This window comes from Strix uralensis, chromosome 5 (genome assembly GCF_047716275.1).
Source record: "Strix uralensis isolate ZFMK-TIS-50842 chromosome 5, bStrUra1, whole genome shotgun sequence".
NCBI classification, from domain to species: domain Eukaryota; kingdom Metazoa; phylum Chordata; class Aves; order Strigiformes; family Strigidae; genus Strix; species Strix uralensis.
Window position 1 is genome coordinate 7,706,984 of NC_133976.1, and position 21,572 is coordinate 7,728,555.

The 21,572-nt window shown below is 50.6% G+C and overlaps 1 long non-coding RNA gene across 1 annotated transcript in view; it reads left to right on the plus strand.

Annotated features, from left to right (window-relative positions):
- LOC141943969 (uncharacterized) overlaps nt 1–3,839 on the plus strand; it is a 4,659-nt gene extending 820 nt beyond the window's left edge. The window contains exons 2-3 of the long non-coding RNA XR_012629118.1: nt 1,604–1,789; nt 2,931–3,839. This is a non-coding gene — a long non-coding RNA (uncharacterized LOC141943969). The remainder of the gene's footprint in view (nt 1–1,603; nt 1,790–2,930) is intronic.
- The last annotated feature ends 17,733 nt before the right edge of the window (nt 3,840–21,572 follow it).

Sequence of the window (21,572 nt, forward strand, 5' to 3'; positions counted from 1 at the left end):
ACCGTGTTTCAACCCCCCTCACACACCCCCCCCCCCCCCCGCGGCGCCAAAGGGGCTGCGTGGGTGCGCGGGAAAGCGGCACGGTGAGGCCACGCAACACCCACCCCCCCTCCCACACCCCCCCACAGCCCGTTCCCGGCGGGTTGCGAGTGTTGCACCGCGCTGGGTAGGGGTCGTGAGGGGGGGGGGTATCCTGCGCGGGGGGGGGGGGGGCCGCCCGCGGGAGGAGGCGTCATCCCGAGGCGCAGGGCGCAGAGCAGGTTTTTAAGCGGGGTTTAAAATGAGGCTTAGTGCGGTGAGGGTGGGCGAGGGGGTTCGTTTCCTCCAGCCCTTGTTGCATCCCAGCCGGCGGGATGCTCGGTGCAGGGGTGTGACCGTTAGCTCCTGTGGGGGGGCGGGACGGGGACGGACCCCGCTGTCCAAATTTTAACATTTCCTTAAGTACACGTTTCTCTTGTGAAATTCATTGCTCCGAGACGTTGTCCTTGAACGACAAAAATGTGGGGTTTGAGTGCGAAATTTAGCCGGAGCTGAGGAGACTTTGCGCTCTTCGCAGACGGGTCCTCTCCACCTGTGCTGAATTTTGCCTAGAAACATTTGATCCACGGTGCGTGCTAAAGTTGGGCAAGACGGAAACCGAGGAGGTCAGGTGGACTTGACAATGGGCAAAATTTAACCAATGTTAAATTTTTTTGGCTGCAGACCAAGACTACGGCCCCGGGGAACCGGAGGAGCCCTCGGGTGCCATCTCCAAGGGTCCCCTCGGTGTGTGGCCTGTGGAGGGCTGCGGTTACCACAGCAGCAGCACCGCACCCCGGCTGGGTGCATCAGCGGGTGACATTTTTTACCCAAAATCTGGGTTGGAGCATGCTTCAGAAAAAATGTAATCTTGTTTTGAAACAGGTGGTGATGAGCTCAGCACAACCCAAGAAAGCTGCTCCGTGTTTAAGTACCCGTACAGTCAGGACATCCCTCCTTGTCCGAGAGTATTTACCTAAGTCAACCCTTTTCCATCCCCGATTTGCAAAGCGTCCTGTATTTTCTTACACATTTAATATATAAATCACTGGAATCTGACATATCTTTAACAAGTATGATTTCCAGTGTCTTCTCAGTTAGTTTTTCTACCTGAAAGCGGTTTACGTGCTACTGAAGACCCTTTTCCAAACCGATTAAAGCCAAAAGTCTATGATTCTCACTTAAAACTTGTCTTGCTTTACATGCAAGATGTGTTTTCCTCAGAAAGGAGGGGATTTCAGTGTTATGGATAGCATAGGGCCCAGTTTTACATTGCCAAATAGATTAAAAAAAGGCACTTCGCTTCTTGTAATTTGAAATTAAGTACCTAATTAGGTAATTGCCTGTTAATTCAAAGGCTGCCTTTTGTGCAACCGTCTTTGAAAAAGTCCTGCCTCAAAACAAGCAGAAAGAGAAGAAATTAAAATGTTGCTTTTCTTGCCTGATTTTAATTACTCCTTTTATCTCCAAGCGAATGTAGCGCCCCTGGACCGTGGTGCAGAGGACCAGAGGTGCACAGGAGCTCCCGGCACCAAGCAGCTTTAGGAAGTCACTAATATTATCTGTATAATTAATTGATTTTCAGGCGCCCACAGTCCTGACCTGGAATTTGAACTCTTCTTCGGTGCCTCTCCCTCCATCTCGGAGGGAGAGGGAGTGGAAGATCTCAGGATCATCCGATTGCCATTCATCCGAGCTGATTTACTGAGCACTGGCTTCGTATCATGCCTGCGTGCTCCTTGATAAATGATTTCAATCTGAAAAAAATCCTGTAAGTATCTTGAGGGGTGGTAATTGGATGCTCTGATCTAACATTTCTCCGTCATTTAGCCATCGCCTCTACCACCAGCACCTCATTTAAAAAAAAAAAAATCATGAAACATAAGGAAAACCATGAGATAAAAGGAAGAAATGAACGTTGCTGATTTTTAGGCGCTGACTTACAGTTTCTTCCTTTCTAATTTTTTTTGAGGGGAGAGGGAACTGAATCATATTTTCATATTTTTTTCCACATCCGTGAGGGCTAGACGCTTATTTCTTTAATACAGGGGAAAAAAAAAATAATTAAGATTTCCAGGTGGTAGCATGGCCAAAAGCAAACCTGAATACATGGAAATTCATGCCAAGGTGGTGACGTCTGGTGATGCTGCCTCGTGCCCTGTGTTACACACAGGAGTGGGAGGGAGGTACCTGCCTCGCGGGTGCTGGTGCCAGGGGCTGCCCCTGTCCCTTCCCATGGTTTCTGGGGATGGGATGGTCACATCTGAAAACACAGATAGGGGAAAGGGTCTCCAGGAAGGAAAACATGCAGGGGTATCCATGGAGCCCGTTAGTACGGATGTGACCCTCTAGAGCTGAAACTAAACAGGCCCGGGGTTTGGAGGTGGGCACTGTGCGTAATTGACAGCACTGGTTAATTGAAAGCACGCTTCTTGGCATGGGCAGTGGTGGAGCATCCTCAGGTGGATCTGTCATGCCCCCGTGGACATGTGCACCGGTCCCTCCTGCCTGCGCTGGGTGAGCCTTTGTGTGGGCAAGCAGCGGGCAGGAAAGCGGCTTTGCCAGCAAAACAAGCCAAGAGGGAGCAGCGAACCACATCTCTGCTGCAGCTTCAGGTCGCTGTTGCTGCAGCCAGCACGCGTGTACCCCACGCTTCTGCTGGGGCCCCACGACTGAAACAGCAGCTGGAGGACGTGTGGGATCAGAAAGGGAATCCTGTGCATCCAGGGGAATGTCCTTTTGGTGCAGGATCATAAGCAAAACCCTAGAGGAGTAGAGATGGATCCGTCAGCCCTGTCAAGAGCCCGCACTGCTGGAACCACCTGTTTCATGTAACATTCTCCTAGAGTTAAATACTTGTTTTCTGGAGTTAAAAAAATGATCAAATGGCCTTTTTTCTTTTTCCCCAAAAGGCTTTTTTGCTGCCTGCGTGCAAAATCTCCAGGAGAAGTTCCATGATCTGGAGCGATTTGGTCCGATGCCACGAGAACAGCCTGCTCTGTGCACCTTAGGAAGTGCAAAAAGGAAAAAGAAAAGACGACAGAGCCCGCTGTGCTGTGACCCCTGGGTGCTGCCTGATCGCTCAGTCACATCAAAGCCGGCTGCCTCCTGTGCTGACGCGAGGACGTGACAGATGTCCTTAACCTTTACAGGTGCAGGGCCTGCATTTCTTCAGTCTTTTTACCTTGGATGACTCGGAGCATGGATTATTAACAGCACAGATTTCTTTGGCCGAAGTCCTTCGTTGTGTATACATCCAGGTTAAATCTAAGCCATATTTCTGATCCATGTAGGTTTCTCACTTGGTTCTGCATCTTTGGTGTTTACAAAATGATCAGCGTTTGAACTTCCCCTGTTTTATTTCTTAAGGGTCAGCAGAAACTTCTTTTTAAATTAAACAATGCGGTCTCCCCCTGCAATGTTTGTAACCAAGAAACTGCAGCATCACAAAAGCATGAGAAAATATTGCTGATTAAAACCAGGGTAAGAAATGGCAGCAAAGTGATTTTGTTTTTCTCATTGCAGAATTCACAGTGAAGTGGCTGGTTCAGCCCCCCCTTGTGCTGAATACTAGGTTTAATGTACTGAGACTACTTCCACTGGCATGTAAGGCTGGTCATATGCTTTTGATACAAAAACTTTAACTTTGGTGGGATAATTTAATTTCTTGTGTTATAAAACACATCTCAGCATAGCTTTTCCCCCACCTCTCTCTGTTTTGACAAAGTAAGTTTGTGCTATTGTTGGCTTTCCTTGCCTTGTTTTTCTCTTCTTCCTGCGGCTCATTAATATACAAGCAGTATTAAATAATAATGATGCTAGTAGTGGCCTCTGCTGTGCCTCGGTGTTTGCTCCTTTTTACTTTGAGGAGTAGTTGTTCCCTGTCTTTGTTTTCTGTCACCAAATGGGCACTTTGCCCCTTTAACCTTTGATAAGGTGCTCTAATAGTCTCTGATGTGAGATTTTATCAGAAGCCTTGGCAAAAGCCAAATAAATGATACCTGCCTAGCAGCCTTTATTAAATGTTTCCATCGTGTTTTACAGCAGTTTAAGGAAGTGCAGTTTCCTCTGCATTTTTGCAGGCTCTGTTTATCCGGTGCTCCCTTTGCCCAGCTGCCCTCTCCCCAGCACCGGTGGGCTCAGACTGGGCTGAGCACCCCCTGCCCCTGCCCCTGCACCCAGGGGAGCATCCACTGTGGAGGGAGCACCGATGGACAGGGTCCTGACTGGGGCTTTGCAGTCCTGGGTGCTGCTCCAGCACTGGCCCCTAACCAACCCGCACTGCGTGCTGGTCAAACGGGGTGATGCTGCCTATGAACAGTCGATGGGGTCCAACTAGTCTCGCCTGGACTCCTTTTTCCAGCAACTGCTGACGTGAAATGGGGAGAGTGGCATGTACACAAATGCTGCTGGGGTCTCAGTGCATGTTCTCCTCTTGCTGTGTGCCTGGCCAGGGGCTGCTGGCTGCTTTTGCACCAGCAGTTAAATGTCATTGCGCTTTAAAGCTGCTCTAACCCTTCCTATAAAGAGGCACCCGTGCAACACCCATCTCTTCCTCATCCCTTTTGCAGTGTTTTGTACCTTGCTCCTGCACTCAGCCACCCAACGGAAAGTCCACCTCCCAGTTTCTATTTATTTGTCCAGGCATCTACAGGGCTCGTAGGAACAGCCGTCATCCGTGGGCTGGGGTGGTGAGGGCTCTCCGTGAGGTGGGCAGGCTGAGCTTCAACTTGCGTGGAAGCGTGTCTGGCTCCGAGAAGCCATGTGGGCAACTTGGGAAGGTGGCACTTTGCGGCTGAGACATGGCTGTGCACTCTCCCATGGCCTCTTGCAGAAGCCGCTTGCATCATTAGGGGTGGGTTCTGCTGAATCCCCCTTGGCCTTACCCATATCCTTCCAAAATTGTGTTAGATTTGGTATTCCCACCCCTGCCTTTGCTGTCTCCACCTGTTTGACATCCTCACCATGTCTCACCTGGGGAACATTTCATTGACCCCCTTACTTCTGCCAGGCTGGGGCAGGAGACACTGCAAAGCTTCTCTTTGTTACTGGCCATTTGGCTACCACATGGAAAATAAAACAAGCGCACAGGGCTGGGCGATGCAGCAGCCTCTGCCACACTCCCTTCAACACCATTGCCCAGCCTACACATGAGCCACCTCCTTCCCCCTCCAGCCCTGAAAATTCACCCGTTCAGACAACGCCCGCTTTGGTGGGTAAGCCTCGTGCCTTGCGTTGCCTGGTAGCATGCTGCTTGTGTCCTTTACCTTTTGTAGGGCTTAATTTCCCCAAGCCACATCCCACCACGCTGAGCCTGGGCATCGCCAAAAATTTGGAATTTCCCCATGCCAAAAAAGCTTTGGAAGTGACGTGCCCTGGGGAGAGCTCTTCCTGCAACGTGGATGGCACCAACAGCACCCTGTTATCAGGGGTCATTATCAGCCCGTACACCCTGTGCTTTTCTGTGCCAAGACCCTTTCCAAGGTTTGAGCCTATAAATAATCCAGGAGCCTCGCCTCCCGCCCGGCTTCTTGTGCCACCACCCCGCTTTGTTTCAGAAAGGACTGTGCGATCCTGCCAGCCAGACCTGCAGCCACCTGATACAGGCTCCCTTGGGATGCGCCTCGAACACTGACTTCCCCAATTACTGTCTGGAGCAATGGGTGCAGCTGAGCTGAGCCAGCGATCCTATTCCAGCTGCTGGCACTCACTGAAACATCTGCCTTGCCTACGTTGTGCTTGTTGATGGGGCTGTGAGCAGCTCCCAGCATGTCGTTTGGGAATATAAATTGAGTTCCTCCGAGCTGGAACCACCTGCTTCGGATAATTTCTTTGGCAAGGAGTCTTCTTATTTTCCATCCAGGATTTTTCTGCCTCCCACCACTGCCAGCTCTACCCAGTAGCTGTGAGGGGTTGGTACTGATGTGTGGGAGTTTAGGTGGACCCGTGGGGAAAATGCCATCTTGCTGCCAGAGCACAGCAGAAGGCAAACGTGCTGTTTAAACCATATAATCATGGAATCACAGACTGTTTTGAGTTGAAAGGGACCTTTAAAGATCATCAAGTCCAACCCCCCTGCCATGGACAGGGTCATCTTGCACTAGATCTGGTTCCTCAAAGCCCTGTTCCAACCTGACCTTGACCATTTCAAATGATGGGGCATCCACAGCTTCTCTGGGCAACCTGTTCCTTTAACCCACCACCCTCATCATAAAAAACTTCTTCCTTACGTCCAATCTAAATCTACCCTCTTTCAGCTTGGAAGACCTCTCAGACCTCCCAGCAAGACTGATGCAGAGGAGCCAGGGCTTCACCTGGAGGAATTTGCCCAAGTTTCATCAAAATGTAGGTGGGATGTGCTCCTCTCCTCCACCACCGATGGGCTGAATGGCCTCAGCTTGGACACTGTCTTGCTTTGGGTGCTTCAGTTTTTGGGATGCCAGGCATTTGTTGATGCTGAGCTGAGGCAGCTGGATGCTGAGCAAAGAAGCAAGCACCTCCCTGGGTGAACCCGTGGCTATTGTGAGGAGCAAAATTACTTCAGCAACCCTGCCCGCTCTACCTGCTCGAGACCAGGGAGGGGGTGGTGGTGGGTGCTGCTGCCCCCAGCTTCCCTTTTTCCTCCGTAGGGTGACACACAACCGTCCAGGTCTGTCCCTGCCTCTGCTCCTCTTTCTGCCCCAGCAGTATCCATTAGATGAGCATCCAGTTAGGATCCATTAAACACACCTGAACTGTTGGCTGCTGAAGCAGAGCTGAATCCCAGCCTGGGATGGTGCCAACCAGGTGTCCCAAACTTGAGCAAATGGGGAAAAGTGGTTTATACACCCAATTCCTCTGCTGGAAAATAGGTGCAACGTCAGCAAAGTGCTCTAGGGGCTGCAGGTGAGGTGCCCTGGAAGAGGCCACGGGTGCTCAATGCAACCACTTGTCTCCACAGGGATCACCGCTGTGCAGTGGTGTATTTTTCCCTTTGGAAAAGCAAAAATAAACCAAACCCAAACCCTTAAGCAGAGGTTCGGTGGTTTGCTCTCCTTGAGGGGCTGAATGTGAGCGTGTTGCCATAACAGTCTCACAGCAGAGGAGGAACCTAAACATCTGTCTTGCATCCAGTCCAGCTAGCTGGGGGGAAGCAAGGTTTGCTGAGCCTGCAGGTAGCAGCTCCCCCAAGGAAATCCTGGAAAGCCCCTGATTTACATGTAGAGGGGAGAGATGCAAAGGCTGTTTCATGGGGACAATTGGTGGAGCTGCCAGGAGGTGAGACCCCTTCCGTGGGGCTGGACCTCCCGCCGTGCTGGGACACAGGGGTGGATGGAGGAGGGTGTCGGGGCTCCCCACAGCCTCTGCACCCTCTAATGCAGCCCTGCCTCAGCAGGCATGCCCGGCAGTGGTGGGAGGTGCTGTAACATGGTGGTCTGCATCCTCCTGAAGGGCTTTTTTCCAGCATTTAAAAGAAAAAATACACCGAAGCACACAGGGAGAGCAACGATCATGCTGTTAAATCTTCCCATTTCTCCATTTCTTTCCAATCCCCTGCATCCCACTGCCCCCTCCTCCCCTACCCTGCAGCCAATTCTGAGTGTATTTTCTCAGGATTTGTGCCCAGGTTAAGTAAACTCTCCACAGCAGCATTTGCCTTTGCAGGACCTCACCCTCGGGCAGTGGGATAAAAGGGGTGAATGCTTGGAGCAGCTTAGGGGTCCCCGGGGGAGAGATGTCCCTCCAGGTGAGGTATTTTCCTGTGCGGATGGGAAAGCAAAGCCAGCAGACGGGCAGTGCTTGGGGGAAAGCAGCAAAGCAAAAACCAGCAAACAGCCCCAGTACTGGCTGCTTTGATTTCCAGAAATGCAATTAACACCCACCCTGATGCAACTCCGTGCTGGAGAGTGAATCAGCGGGAAAGAGCTGCTGTTCCCAAATGCAAAGTGTTGCCCCAAGCCTGTCCACCGCTTGCTCGAGTGATGCCTGTGGAGTCCAAGGAGTCACTGCAGAGCCAAGTCTGAGCATTGTTTTTAACTCAGTTATTTGATTTAATCTGAGCTGTGGAGCCAAACCTTGCTATGACTAATATTCTTAGCCCTATCCATATGTCTATGGTATAACTGATAGGTCAGGGAATAGATGTGGGCTCCAAAAAAATGGGGTTTACCCCCTTTGTTTTGGGTTGGTTTAACCTGGGTGGCTCTACAAAAGCTGCTGTGAACGTTGGAGGGTAAGGAGTGGATGTGGGATGGGCAGATGGCAGCAGAGAAACACAGGGGGCTGCTGGCAGGTCTGCTTGCGCCACTTAAACCACCACCAAACATCAGCTTCACGTGCACCTTCTGACAACCAGCAGATAGCACCGGGGACAGAGCAGTGAATCCAACCCAGTCTTACCAGTTTGGACAAAGACTATAGGCACTGGAATGGCTCTTGCTCATAGAATCATAGAATAGTTTGGGTTGGAAGGGAGCTTTAAAGGTCAGCTAGTTCAACCCTCTGGAATGAGCAGGGACATCTCCAACTAGATCAGGTTGCTCAGAGCCACATCCAACCTGGCCTTGAATATTTTCAGGGATGGGGCATCTACCACCTCTCTGGGCAACCTGTTCCAGTGTTTCACCACCTTCATTGTAAAGAATTTCTTCCTTGTATCTATCACGCCCAAGGTGATCTTGATGGTGCATAACACAGGCAGGTCAGGGTGGTTCTGCACAGCTGGTGGTGCTGCCTTGCACTGCACCCCCAGCATCCCACCCAGGGGGGACCACTGGCATGGCTGGGATGGGCAGGGTTTGCTCCAGGGGACTCCCCACTGCCAGGAGACCCCTGCAATGCTCACGACCTGGAGTCCAAATATCCTTGTTGAGTGAGTCGACTGCTATTAGAAGCGAAGATAATATTTTAGAGGTGATCTCCTTGAACAGGCAATGATATTCCAGCGAATTACAGACCGAGAAGGCAGAGTTCAGGGTAGAAAATTGCTTTTAAGTTCAGCCATTTAAGATATCAGCATTAGTTTTGCTTCTAAAACTTCCTGAGTGTGAGGAAGAATCACCTCACCCACCCACACTTACTAAATATTTAGTCATTTTTAACAAGTTAAACAAAGCCCTTTGATTGGATTTATGCTAATGGCTCCTCCGTAGGCATTTCTGATTCATTTACATTTCATTTTAAAATTGCCTGTGTACATTGCTGATTCTCACCAACACCATTAGCAGATAAAAGGAACAAGTAACGGGTCACAGACGCCACAAGATGGCAATAGTTGAAGAGCAATTTGTTTCTGAAGGAAGAGATCTGGGGTTCGCCAGCAAACCGCCTCTCAAAGGGCACCACGCTGCCTGTGCATTAACCTTCGCACTTGCAGAGGGGTTTGTGTTGGACAAAAGCAAAGTAGTTTGTGCATGAGGTGGGTGGGTTCATCTTCCCCCTTCAGAGACAGGGATGGAGGAGGACAGAGAAGATGTGAGAGTTGTTCAAGGTCGGCCCAGCAGTGTCCTGCCTCCCGGTTTCATGAAGCAAAACTTGCAGTGTGAAACACAGGCAGTTTGCCTGCCCGGAGATGGAGCCTCTGAGTCCTGGCCATGGGTGCAAAGGTTGGGTTTGCGTGGATCTGACCCTCCTGGGCAGGTTGCAGCCAGGCGTGTTGCTGTGCCAACATCTTGCATGCATCTACCAACACCTGATTTGTGGGGTCAGGAGAAAAGGTCTCAGCCCCACAGCACCCCTAGACCCAACACGGAGGGCGTTGCAGTAAATAAGAGTGTCTCTGACTCAATGACAGGGCTAAGACCTGATTACTCTTCAAACAATGTTAGATCCTATATGACCTACAAACTGCAGTGATGGGGTTCAGGGCTTCTGGAAGGCCTTTGATACAGTCACCTGCTAACACTTGTGCCTCTAAATTGGAGAGATATGGGTTTGATGGATGAATTGTTAGATGGATAAGGAATTGGTTGGATGGCCATGTCCAAAGAGTTGCTGTCAACATTTCAACGTTCAAGTGGAAACCAGTAACAAGTGGTGTCCCTCAAGGCTTCATACCGGGACCAGAGCTACTTAATATCTTCATCAATGATATAGTGTCATGGTTTAACTCAGCAGGCAGCTAAACACCACACAGCTGTTTGCACACTCCCCCTGCAGTGGGATGGAAGAAAGAATCAGAAAAAAGTAAAATTCGTGGGTTGAGATAAAGACAGTTGAATAGGACAGAAAAGGAAGGGAATAAATAAATAGATCATTCAATAAAAAAATAAATGATGATGATGGTGATAATAATAGACTTATAATATACAAAACAAGTGATGCACAATGCAATTGCTCACTATCCACCTACCGATGCCCAGCCAGTTCCCCAGCCGCAGCCCCCGGCCAGGTTTCCTCCTAGTTTATATACTGAGCATGACGTCATATGGTATGGAATATCCCTTTGTCCAATTTGGGTCAGCTGCCCTGGCTGTCCCCCCACCAGCTTCTTGTGCACCCCCAGCCTCCTCACTGTCAGGGCAGTGTGAGAAGCTGAAGAGTCCTTGACTTAGTGTAAACACTGCTCAGCAGCAACTAAAGCATCAGTGTGTTATTAACATTATTGTCATCCTAAACCCAAAACACAGCACCATACCAGCTACTAGGAAGAGAATTAACTTTATTCCAGCCAGGACAATATCTACCAGTTCTATACCATTTGCATCATGCCCAGGTTCCACATTTTCCAACACATCCCAATTAATCACCACCACCTTTCTTGTCTTTTGAAATATACACACAGATATCATTCCCTTAGTCTATGGGCCATCCCTCTGAAATGTCCATTGACTTAATTTAGTCCATAACTTTGGGCTCCATCTGTCATAGGAGTCCTTCATGGCAGGAGACATGGACTGCAGTGTTGGATTGTTGCATGCTGAAGCCAGTTCTGGTTCCATCACCACTGTGGTTGTCCAGTTCTATTATTACTGCACTTTGCCTGCTTTCATCAAAATTCATTCTTTATTAACCTGGCTAATTTTTACTTTAATACCATTGACATGGCATATAGCAACCATAATAGTGATGACATACAGTATTTTATAGCAATTAACATAGAATACAAATCATTGGCTATTCTCACCCAGCATCAAATCCCCTTGAGGTACACATTGGACTTCCCCATCCTTCCACATCACCCATCAAGTGCACCCAGGTCCTTGAACAAAAGCAGTCCCATGGATGGGTTTGCCTTTGCCTGAGGCAGGAATAACCCAGACCATCTTCCCCAGCATATTTTTTATGTGCACTACAGGGACTTTATCTGCTTCTACAGTACGTAGAAGTTTTGATTGGGCAGGGCCAGCCCATTTGGCAGATCCCCTAGAGTTGACTAACCAGGTGGCTTTTGTTGAATGTGTAGTCCAATGTTTAAATGTCCCAGCACCCGTTGCTCTGAGTGTAGTCTTTAACAGTCCATTGTATCATTCAATTTTCCCAGAGCCTGGTGTGTGACAGGGGATGTGGTATATCCACTCAATACCATGCTCTTTGGCCCAGGTGTCTAGGAAGTTGCTTTGGAAATTAGTCCCGTTGTCTGACTCAATTCTTTCTGGGGTGACATGTCACCATAAGACTCATTTTTCACGGCCCAGGATAGTGTTCCAGGTGGTGGCATGGGGCACGGGATATGTTTCCAGCCATCCGGTCATTACTTCCACCATTGTAAGCATGTCACGCTTGCCTTGAAGGGTTTGTGGGAGTGTGATATAGTCAATCTGCCAGGCCTCCTTATACTTATATTTCAGACATCATTCTCCATACCCGAGAGGCTTTAACTGCTTGGCTTGCTTGATTGCAGCACATATTTCACATTCATGGGTAACCTGTGCAATAGTGTGCATGATCAAGTCCACCCTTCCATCATGAGCCCATCTATATGTTGCGTCTCTTCTTTGATGGCCTGAGGTGTCACGGGCCCATTGGGCTATAAATTATGTTGCCAGTCCAGATCCACCTGAGCCAATTCAATCTCAGCAGCCTGATCCACCTGATGGTTGTTTTGATGTTCTTCAGTGACCCAACTCTTGGGTACGTGAGCATCTACATGATGTACTTTTACAACCAGGTTCTCTACCCAAGCAGCAATATTTTGCCATAATTCACCAACCTGGATGGGTTTGCCTCTGTGCTGCCAGTTGCTCTGCTTCCATTACTGTAGCCACCCCCACAGGGCATTTGCCACCATCCATGACTCAGTATAAAGTACTGGCCATTTTTCTTGTTCAGTAATACCTAAAGCCAGCTGGATAGCTTTCACCTCTGCAAACGGACTCGATTCAGTTTCTGTGACTTGTTGTGTGGGACTCCACACAGCAGCTTTCTACCATCCATGTTTTCCTACAATACAACAGGACCCATCGGTGAAAAGAGCATACTGCTTTTCATTTTCTGGTAGTTTATTGTACAGTGGGGCCCCTTCAGCACACGGCACCTTCTCCTCTGGCAATATTCTGAAATCTTTGCCTTCTGTCCAGTCCATGATCACTTCCAAGATTCCTGGATGTCCTGGTTTCGGCTGGGATAGAGCTATTTTTTTTTTCCTTCTTGATATCTAGAATAGTGCTGTGTTTTGGATTCAGTATGGGATTTGGTATGAGAATAATGTTGATAATGTACTGATGTTTATAGTTGTTGCTAAGAAATGAAGGACTTTGCAACTTCCCATGTCCTGCTAGTGCGCAGGTATGCAAGAAGCTGGGGGGAGCACAGCCAGAGCAACGGACCCAAATTGGCCAATGGAATATTCCATATCATATAACATCATGCTCAGTATATAGGTGAGGGCTGATTGGGAAGCTCACTCTCACTTCCAGGATTGTGGTTTCAGGATTCTCTGTTTCCTGGGATGGATAGCCAGGAATGGGCTGGGCATTGGTCAGCAGGTGATGAGCAATTGCATTGTGCATTACTTGTTTGTATTTTCTCTTATTATTATAATTGTTATTTAAATTCTATTTTATTTCAATTATTAGATTGTTTTTATCTCAACCTATGAGTCTCCTTACTTTTACCCCTCCAATTCTCTCCCCCACCCTCTGGGATGTGGGTGACTGAGCGTCTGTGTGGTGTTTGCTGGCTGGGTTTAAACCATGACACGGGACAACTGGGGTTTCCTATTCAAGCCCGTTGTGTGACTAGTGTGACCCACTTACTCCACATGGCATCAGTTTCATGGTGTGTAGAGGGGACCGTCCCTTTGAACATCCAGCCCAGCACTGACAGGTGAGGTGCCAGGAGGAGCTGTGCTTCAGTACCAACCACTTCCGAAGCAGCTCGAACTCTTTCATATGCTGCCAATATTTCTTTTTCAGTTGGAGTACAGCGGGCTTCAGATCCTCAATACCCCCGACTCCAAAACCCCAGGGCCTGACCTTGAGCCTCCCCTGATGCTCTCTGCCAGAGACTCCAGGTAGGGCCATTCTCCCCGGCTGCAGTGTAGAGCACATTTTTAACATCCTATCTTGCCCAGACTGGCCCAAGAGCTACTGCATGAACAATCTCCTGTTTAATTTGTTCAAAGTTTTGTCATTGTTCAGTGCCCCATTTGAAATTGTTCTTCTTCTGGGTCACTTGATAGAGAAGGCTTACAACTGGACTGTAATTTGGAATATGCATTCTCCAAAAACCCACAACACCTAAGAAAACTTGTGTTTCCTTTTTGCTAGTTGGTGGAGATGTAGCTGTTATTTTGTTGATCACATCCATTGGGATCTGATGAGGTCCATATTGGCATTTTACTCCTAAAAACTGGATCTCCCATGCAGGTCCCTTGACCTTACTTTGTTTAATGGCAAAACCAGCTTTCGGAAGGATTCAGACTATTTACTTCTCTTACTCAAAAACTTCTGCTGTGTTGCCCGACATGATGATGTCATCAATGTACTGCAGGTGTTCCAGAGCTTCACCCCATGCCAGTGCAGCCTGGATCAGTCCACAGCAAATGGTGGGGCTGCGTTTCCACCCCTGGGGCAGTCAATTCCAGGTGTACCGGACATCCCTCCAAGTGAAAGCAAATTGTGGCCTACACTCTGCTGCCAAAGGGATTGAGAAAAACACATTAGTGATATCAATTGTGGCGTACCACTCGACTGCCTTTGATGCCAGTTCGTACTGAAGTTCTAGCATGGACACATAGACAGTGGTTTCTAGTGCACCCTCAGCAAGTTGGCAGATGGCACCAAGCTGAGTGGTTCAGTTGATTTGCTAGAGGGAAGGGATGCCATCCAGAGGGACCTTGGCAGGCTGAAGGAGTGGACCCATGTGAACCTCATGAAGTTCAACAAGGCCCAGTACAAGGTCCTGCACCTGAGTCAGGGCAATCCCCACTATCAGTGCAGACTGGGGGATGAAGGGGTTGAGAGCAGCCCTGCAGAGAAGGACTTGGGGGTACTGGTGGATGAAAAGCTTGACATGAGCCAGCAACGTGTGCTTGCAGCTCAGAAAGTCAACCATGTCCTTGGGCTGCATCAAGAGAAGTGTGGCCAGCAGGTCAAGGGAGGGGATTCTCCCCCTCTACTCCACTCTGGTGAGACTCCACCTGCAGTGCTGTGTCCAGCTCTGGGGTCACCAGTACAAGAAAGACATGGACCTGCTGGAGCGGGTCCAGAGGAGGCCACAAAAATGATCAGTCTGGAACACCTCTCCTAAGAACACAGGCTGAGAGAGTTGGGGTTGTTCAGCCTGGAGAGGAGAAAGCTTCAGGAACAACTTATTGAGGCCTTTCAATATATAATAAGGTCTTACAAGGAAAACAGAGAGACTTTTTACTGGGGCCTGTAGTGACAGAACAAGGAGCAATTGTTTTAAACTGGGAGAGGATAGGTATAGATTGGGCATAAGGAAGAAATTCTTCACTGTGAGGGTGGTGAGACACTGGAACAGGTTACCCAGAGAAGCTGTGGCTGCCCCCTCCCTGGAAGGGTCCAAGGCCAGGTTGGACGGGGCTTTGAGCAACCTGGTCTAGAGCAAGATGTCCCTGCTCATGGCAGGGGGATTGGAACTAGATGGTCTTTAAAAGGTCCCTTCCAAACCAAACCATTCTGTGTTTCCATGCCCTGGCCCTAGCTGTGCTCGTGAAGCTGATGACATTTCTTCTTGTGAAAAAGATGTGCCCACCACATGAAACATTGTGAACAGTGATGCAGAGCCCAGTGTCAGGTGTGTAGGAGAGAGGTATGTGCCCCTGAAGTGGATGGGTGTATTGTGTTTGCATGGCAAGATTTTGGTAGCAGGGGAGGAATACAGGATGGTTTCTGTGAGAAGCTGCTAGAAGCTTCCCCCATGTCCAACAGAGCCAATGCCAGCTGGCTGCAGGAGGAACCCACCACTGGCCAAGGCCGAGGCCATCAGTGACAGTGGTGGTGCCTCTGGGATAACATATTTAAAAAGGGGAAAAAGTTACTGTGCAGCAGCAACTGCAGCTGGAGAGAGGAGTGAGAATATGTGAGAGAAACAACCCTGCAGACACCAGGGTCAGTGAAGCAGGAGGGGCAGGAGGTGCTCCAGGTGCCAGAGCAGAGATTCCCCTGCAGCCCGTGGTGCAGCCCATGGTGAGGCAGCTGTGCCCTGCACCCAGGGAGGGTAACGGGGGAGCAGATCTCCACCTGCAGCCCGGGGAGGACCCCACACTGGAGCAGGGGGATGCCTGAAGGAGCCTGTGACCCATGGGAACCCCACACTCGAGCAGGCTCCTGTCAGGACCTGTGGCCCTGTGGAGAGAGGAGCCCACTCTGGAGCAGGTTTTCTGGCAGGACTTGTGACCTCGTGGGAGACCCACGCTGGAGCAGTCTGTTCCTGAAGGGCTGCATCCCGTGGGAGGGACCCACGCTGGAGCAGTTTGTGAAGAGCTGCAGCCTGTGGGGAATGACTCACGTTGGAGAAGTTCATGGAGGGAGGGACCCCACGCTGGGGCAGGGGAAGAGTGTGAGGAGTCCTCCCCCTGAGGAGGAAGGAGCGACAGAGACAAGGTGTGATGAACTGACGACAGCCCCCATTCCCCTTCTCCCTGTACTGCTGGTAGGGAGGAGGTAGAGAAAATCGGGATTAAAGCTGATCCCAGGAAGAAGGGAGGGGTGGGGAGAAGGTGTTCTAAGACTTATTTCTTATTTCTCATTATCCTACTCTGATTTGATTCATATAAATTAGGCTAATGCACCCCAAATTGAGTCTGTTTTACCTGTGATGGTAATTGCTGAGTGATGTCTCTGTCCTTATCTCGACTCACGAGCCTTTTGTTGTGTTTTCTCTGCCTTGTCCAGTTGAGGAGGGCAGTGATAGACCAGCTTTAGTGGGCACCTGGCATTCAGCCAGGGTCAACCCACCAGAATGGGAGAGCGGATCTGCAGGTCTCCATCCTGCCCAAGCAGCTCTATCTCCCCCCTGGGCTGGAGCTAACCCGACACTGCTGAGCAGCAAAACTGCAGGCTGAGACCTCAGCAACATTCTCCTCAAAATGAAATCCCTCCCCAGATCAAGCCCTCACGTTCCCTTGGTTGAGCTTGTTTGATTTTTTGCCTAGCATGAAAAGAAGTGCAATGGTTTGACTCAGAGCAGGAAGGGCGTAAACCTTGGCCATGAACCTGGGCTTCCCACCTGAACAGCAACAAGTGGAGTTACCAGAAGCTCTCCAAAAGCAGTCCCCAGCGATAAGAGATTTATTCTGGAGAAAGCATCCACTTCTATTCATTAAAGTGAATGCTGGCTTGCTCAGAAAGCCCCACAGCCTGATGAGGTGTGTGGCTGCAGCTTCCCTGGGTTGGCAGCACCTCCTGCTCCTGCCTGCAGCTCCTCTGGAGGACAGGGGTGTCATGGGCTGGGGAAGCAGAAGGTGTCCATCATCCTCACTGCAGGTCCATCACACCTGCAGGTCCAGCTTCAACCTGGGCTTTTCCCTGCCACCCCAAAAGGGTGTCCCGTCTGCTGTGGGGAGGGATGGGGAAAGGGAGAACATCACCACAGAGCAGGAGGTAGAAATAAAAACCAAGGGAGAGGTGAGACAGCCTGGGGAAGGAGGAGGTCCTCACTGCCTGGCCCTGGCCACGGGCTGGATGGAGACCCCAGGGATACCACCCCACTGGGGTGGGTGCTGTGAGCCTGCACGTGGGAGACCTGTGGCTGAGGCAGGAGTCTCTGCTGCTCTAAGGCTTCCCCAAGGGTTCATTAAATGAAAGATGGGCGCTGATCCATCATGCTCAGTGAAGGGCAGCGAAGGACCCACGCAGGAGCTCATTGCTGTAATAAATGTTAAATGCAAAATCTATGTTAATGCACTGGGGTTTGGCTCACTTTATGCTCTCCAGGTGATGAAGCTGTGAAGGTGATGCCCTGACAAGCAGAGGAGCCAGGAAATGGAGGAGGTCTGGCAGCAGCACCCAAAACTCCATCTCTGCAGGATCCAGCACATCCACTGCCATGTCCTGGTGCCCGCTCCCTGGGAACTGGCAGCACCTGGGTGTTCAGGGCAGCTGGGGGCTGCTCACCAGCCTCTGCCTGTGTTTTAGCCCTGGGGCAAGGAGCGAAGGGCAGTGGCATCCCCATGCAGGGCAGCTCTCCACAGTATCAGATCACCTGTGGTAACCTGGACCAGAGGGACAGAATGACAAATGCATTGTGAGTCATCAGGTGTCACTGATGCTGTCCTGTTGCCTGGCCAGACTATGGTGGTTGGGCAAATTTTATGCAGACAAAGGGTGTTGCTAATCCCAAGGCAAACCCCATTCCCTGCAGGGTGTCCAGCCCAGTCTGTCTGCCTTTGGCTCTCCCCACAGCATCAGCCCAGTAGGATCACAGAATCACAGAATCATCTAGGTCAGAAAGGACCTTGAAGACCATCTAGTCCAACTGTTAACCTAACACTGACAGATCCCAACTACACCATAGCCCCAAACGCCATGTCAACCTGACTCTTGAACACCTCCAGGGATGGGGACTCCACCACCTCCCTGGGCAGCCCATTCCAATGCCCAACAACCCCTTCTGTAAAGAAATACTTCCTAATATCCAGTCTAAACCGTCCCTGGTGCAACTTGAGGCCATTCCCTCTTGTCCTATCACTTATTACTTGGTTGAAGAGACTCATCCCCAGCTCTTTGCAACCTCCTTTCAGGTGGTTGTAGAGGGCGATGAGGTCTCCCCTCAGCCTCCTCTTCTCCAGACTAAACAACCCCAGTCCCCTCAGCTGCTCCTCGTACGACATGTGCTCCAGACCCTGCACCAGCTTCGTTGCCCTTCTCTGGACACGCTCGAGTCATTCAACGTCCTTTTTGTAGTGAGGGGCCCAAAACTGAACACAGTCATCGAGGTGCGGCCTCACCAGTGCCGAGTACAGGGGTAAGATCCCTTCCCTGTCCCTGCTGGCCACGCTATTGCTGATACAAGCCAGGATGCCATTGGCCTTCTTGGCCACCTGGACACACTGCTGGCTCATGTTCAGCCGCTGTCAATCAACACCCCCAGGTCCCTCTCTGACTGGCAGCTCTCCAGCCACTCCTCCCCAAGCCTGTAGCGCTGCTGGGGGTTGTTGTGGCCCAAGTGCAGCACCCAGCATTTGGCCTTATTGAAGCTCATACAGTTGGCCTTAGCCCATCGCTCCAGCCTGTCCAGGTCTCTCTGCAGAGCCTCCCTACCCTCGAGCAGATCAACACTCCCACCCAACTGGGTGTCATCTGCAAATTTACTGAGGGTGCACTTGATCCCCTCGTCTAGATCATCAATGAAGATGTTAAACAGGAGTGGCCCCAAAACCAAGCCCTGAGGGACACCACTCGTGACCGGCCGCCAACCGGATTTAACTCCGTTCACCACAACTCTTTGGGCCCGGCCATCCAGCCAGTTTTTTACCCAGCAAAGCGTGCGATCATCCAAGCCGCGAGCAGCCAGTTTCACCAGGAGAATGCTGTGGGAAATGGTGTCAAAGGCCTTACTGAAGTCAAGGTAAACAACATCCACAGCCTTTCCCTCATTCAATAAGCAGGTCGCCCTGTCGTAGGAGATCAGCTTTGTCAAGCAGGACCTGCCTTTCATAAACCCATGCTGACTGGGCCTGATCATCTGGTTGTCCCGCATGTGTTGTATGATGGTACTCAGGATGAGCTGCTCCATCAGCTTCCCGGGCACCGACGTCAAGCTGACAGGCCTGTAATTTCCTGGATCATCCTTCCGACCCTTCTTATAGATGGGCGTCACATTGGCCAATTTCCAATCTGTCGGGACCTCCCCGGTCAGCCAGGACTGCTGGTAAATGATGGAATGTGGCTTGGCGAGCACCCCAGCCAGCTCCTTCAGCACCCTCGGGTGTATCCCATCCAGTCCCATAGACTTGTGTATGTCTATGTGATGCAGTAGGTCACTGACTGTGTCCTCCTGGATTGCAAGGGGGTCATTCTCCCAGTCTCTGTCCTGATGCTGATGGAGAGGTAGGAAGTGGATGTCCCACTGGTGCTGCCATCATCAAGCTGTATGCTCCAGGGAGCTGGAGGTCTCAGGGCTTTGTGGACCAAGCCATCACCATGGAAAAAGTCAAGAAAACCAAGGGTGGCTGGTTTCACTATTCTGACCAGCCAAAAATCAGGCCAGATGCTGTGGGCAGGATCCACCACAGCTGCGCCGCAGCATCAGGAGGCCGAGATGCAGCAGTGGGGAGCGTTGGGGTCTGAGCGCGCATGCAGGATCTCAGGGAAAGGGAAATCAGAAGGGAGCAGAGGTCCAGCTAAGAGCATAGCAGTTTACACGCATCCCCTGTGCTGTGATGGATGGAGACATGAGATACAGTCAGTGAATCCTGAAATCTCTTGGGATTAAATGATTACATTAATCTTTGCTTTCTCTAAGCCGTGGTAACGGCAATAGCCACATGCTGGTTCCAGTCCAGATCCCTCTGTGCTAACTTCACGGTGACTCGTTGGGGAGCTGACATGGGCTCCCAGTGTCCTGACATGCAAATGCCCCCTTGTCCTCCTCCAGCCCGCACTCGCTTTCACCTGGTGCCACCGGGGCAGTACTGGGCATGAGGCAAAAGTGGAGCAGGATGTTGCAACATTCCCTGTTGCTGCCAATGAGGTTTTTTTAGAAGTCTCATGGACTGATTTCCTTTGCTGGAGTGCAGGATCACCTCCCAGTGTGTGCACGTGCTGTCCATATGACGGTTTGCTGAACCACCCCTGGGCAGGGAATGTCCCTGAGGCCACGCGAGTGTCAGTGGATGGCAGAACTATGTGGGTTGGCCTTTTCCATCCACCCTGACCTGCCCAGGCATCACCTGAAGATGACAATTCTCCTGGGTGTGCTGGTGATGGACATGACCAGGGGACATCCCTGGCCATGGTGGTGGTTGCCACCCCAAGCTAGGCCTATGGCCAGGCTCCAGCAGGAGACATGGGCCACCATAGTTCTCCCACCCATGATAGCTCCTGCTGGGCAGAGGTAGATGAAGGTCTTCAAGCCAGTTGGTAGCGTCAGGGGCAACTGCGGTGTTGTGAACACTTTAACTCAAAGTTATGCTGGGAAGAGCTGCATGGGAGAGCAACCACCAGTGGACCATTCATCCTCCCAGACCTTCAGAAAAGATTATGGACCAGTTTGGCAACTTTTAGTCCGAGGGTCCAGCTAACGGCGTGCTACCTGCCACAGCAGCTTGTAATCCTTGACAAAGGTCCCACAGGGCAAGGGTGAGCCAAAGCGGCTCCTTCCTGGCCTTGGCCCAGTGTTTCCAGCCATGGGGCCTCGCTTGCCCCCTGCAGCCACTCTTGATGGCTGAATTTGCTCTCTGAAGGATGCTATTGCTATTTGGCTGTTACCTTCCTTGCTTGGCTGTGGTGAAGTCTTCCAGGGCTGGAGAGTCACGAGGTCAGCTCGAGGTGGGCTTAGACACTCTGTGGGGACTCCTGAGGGCAATTTTGGAGCAAAACAGCTCATGTGAAGGCAGCTGCTGGAAGGGTCAGATGGATGCTATGTAGTGTGAGTCTGGTGTCTGCATCTGCCCGAGAGAGTGAGAGGAGTGAAGGGGATAATGTGGGTCATGAAACGCAGCCTCTTCTCCTCTTACCACCATCCCTCTGGTCAACAGTTACTTGCAATTACAAGCCAGAATTACGCCCTTGTTCCTAATTAGCTGCCTTGCTCATCCTGATTCCTCTATACCTCTGAGGATCTGGGTGGAGGGAGGAGCCAGTGCAGAAACACAAGGGGTGTGTCTCCCTGATTTCCAAATTCCCCAAGTATTAGCTATTTTCTGCCCCTGTTAGCAGTCAGGCATAACGACATATGCATGGAGGGGAGGGGAAAAGCTGATGGAATTATTTCATTTTTTTTAAAGCCCAGAATCAATGTTTACACACTAGAGCTAAATTATTTATACACATAATGTTATAGGTTTCACATCAGTGGCTTTTATTAGCATCCAGCAGATGAGAAATCATACCTGACCTACTTGTACAAACCCCTCTCGTGCCTCTCTGTGATGACAGTGTGGTGGGAAGGGGTGAAGGTGCTTGCCCCAGTCCAGCTGTGGGGTCGCTTGAGCAGTGGAAGAGCCA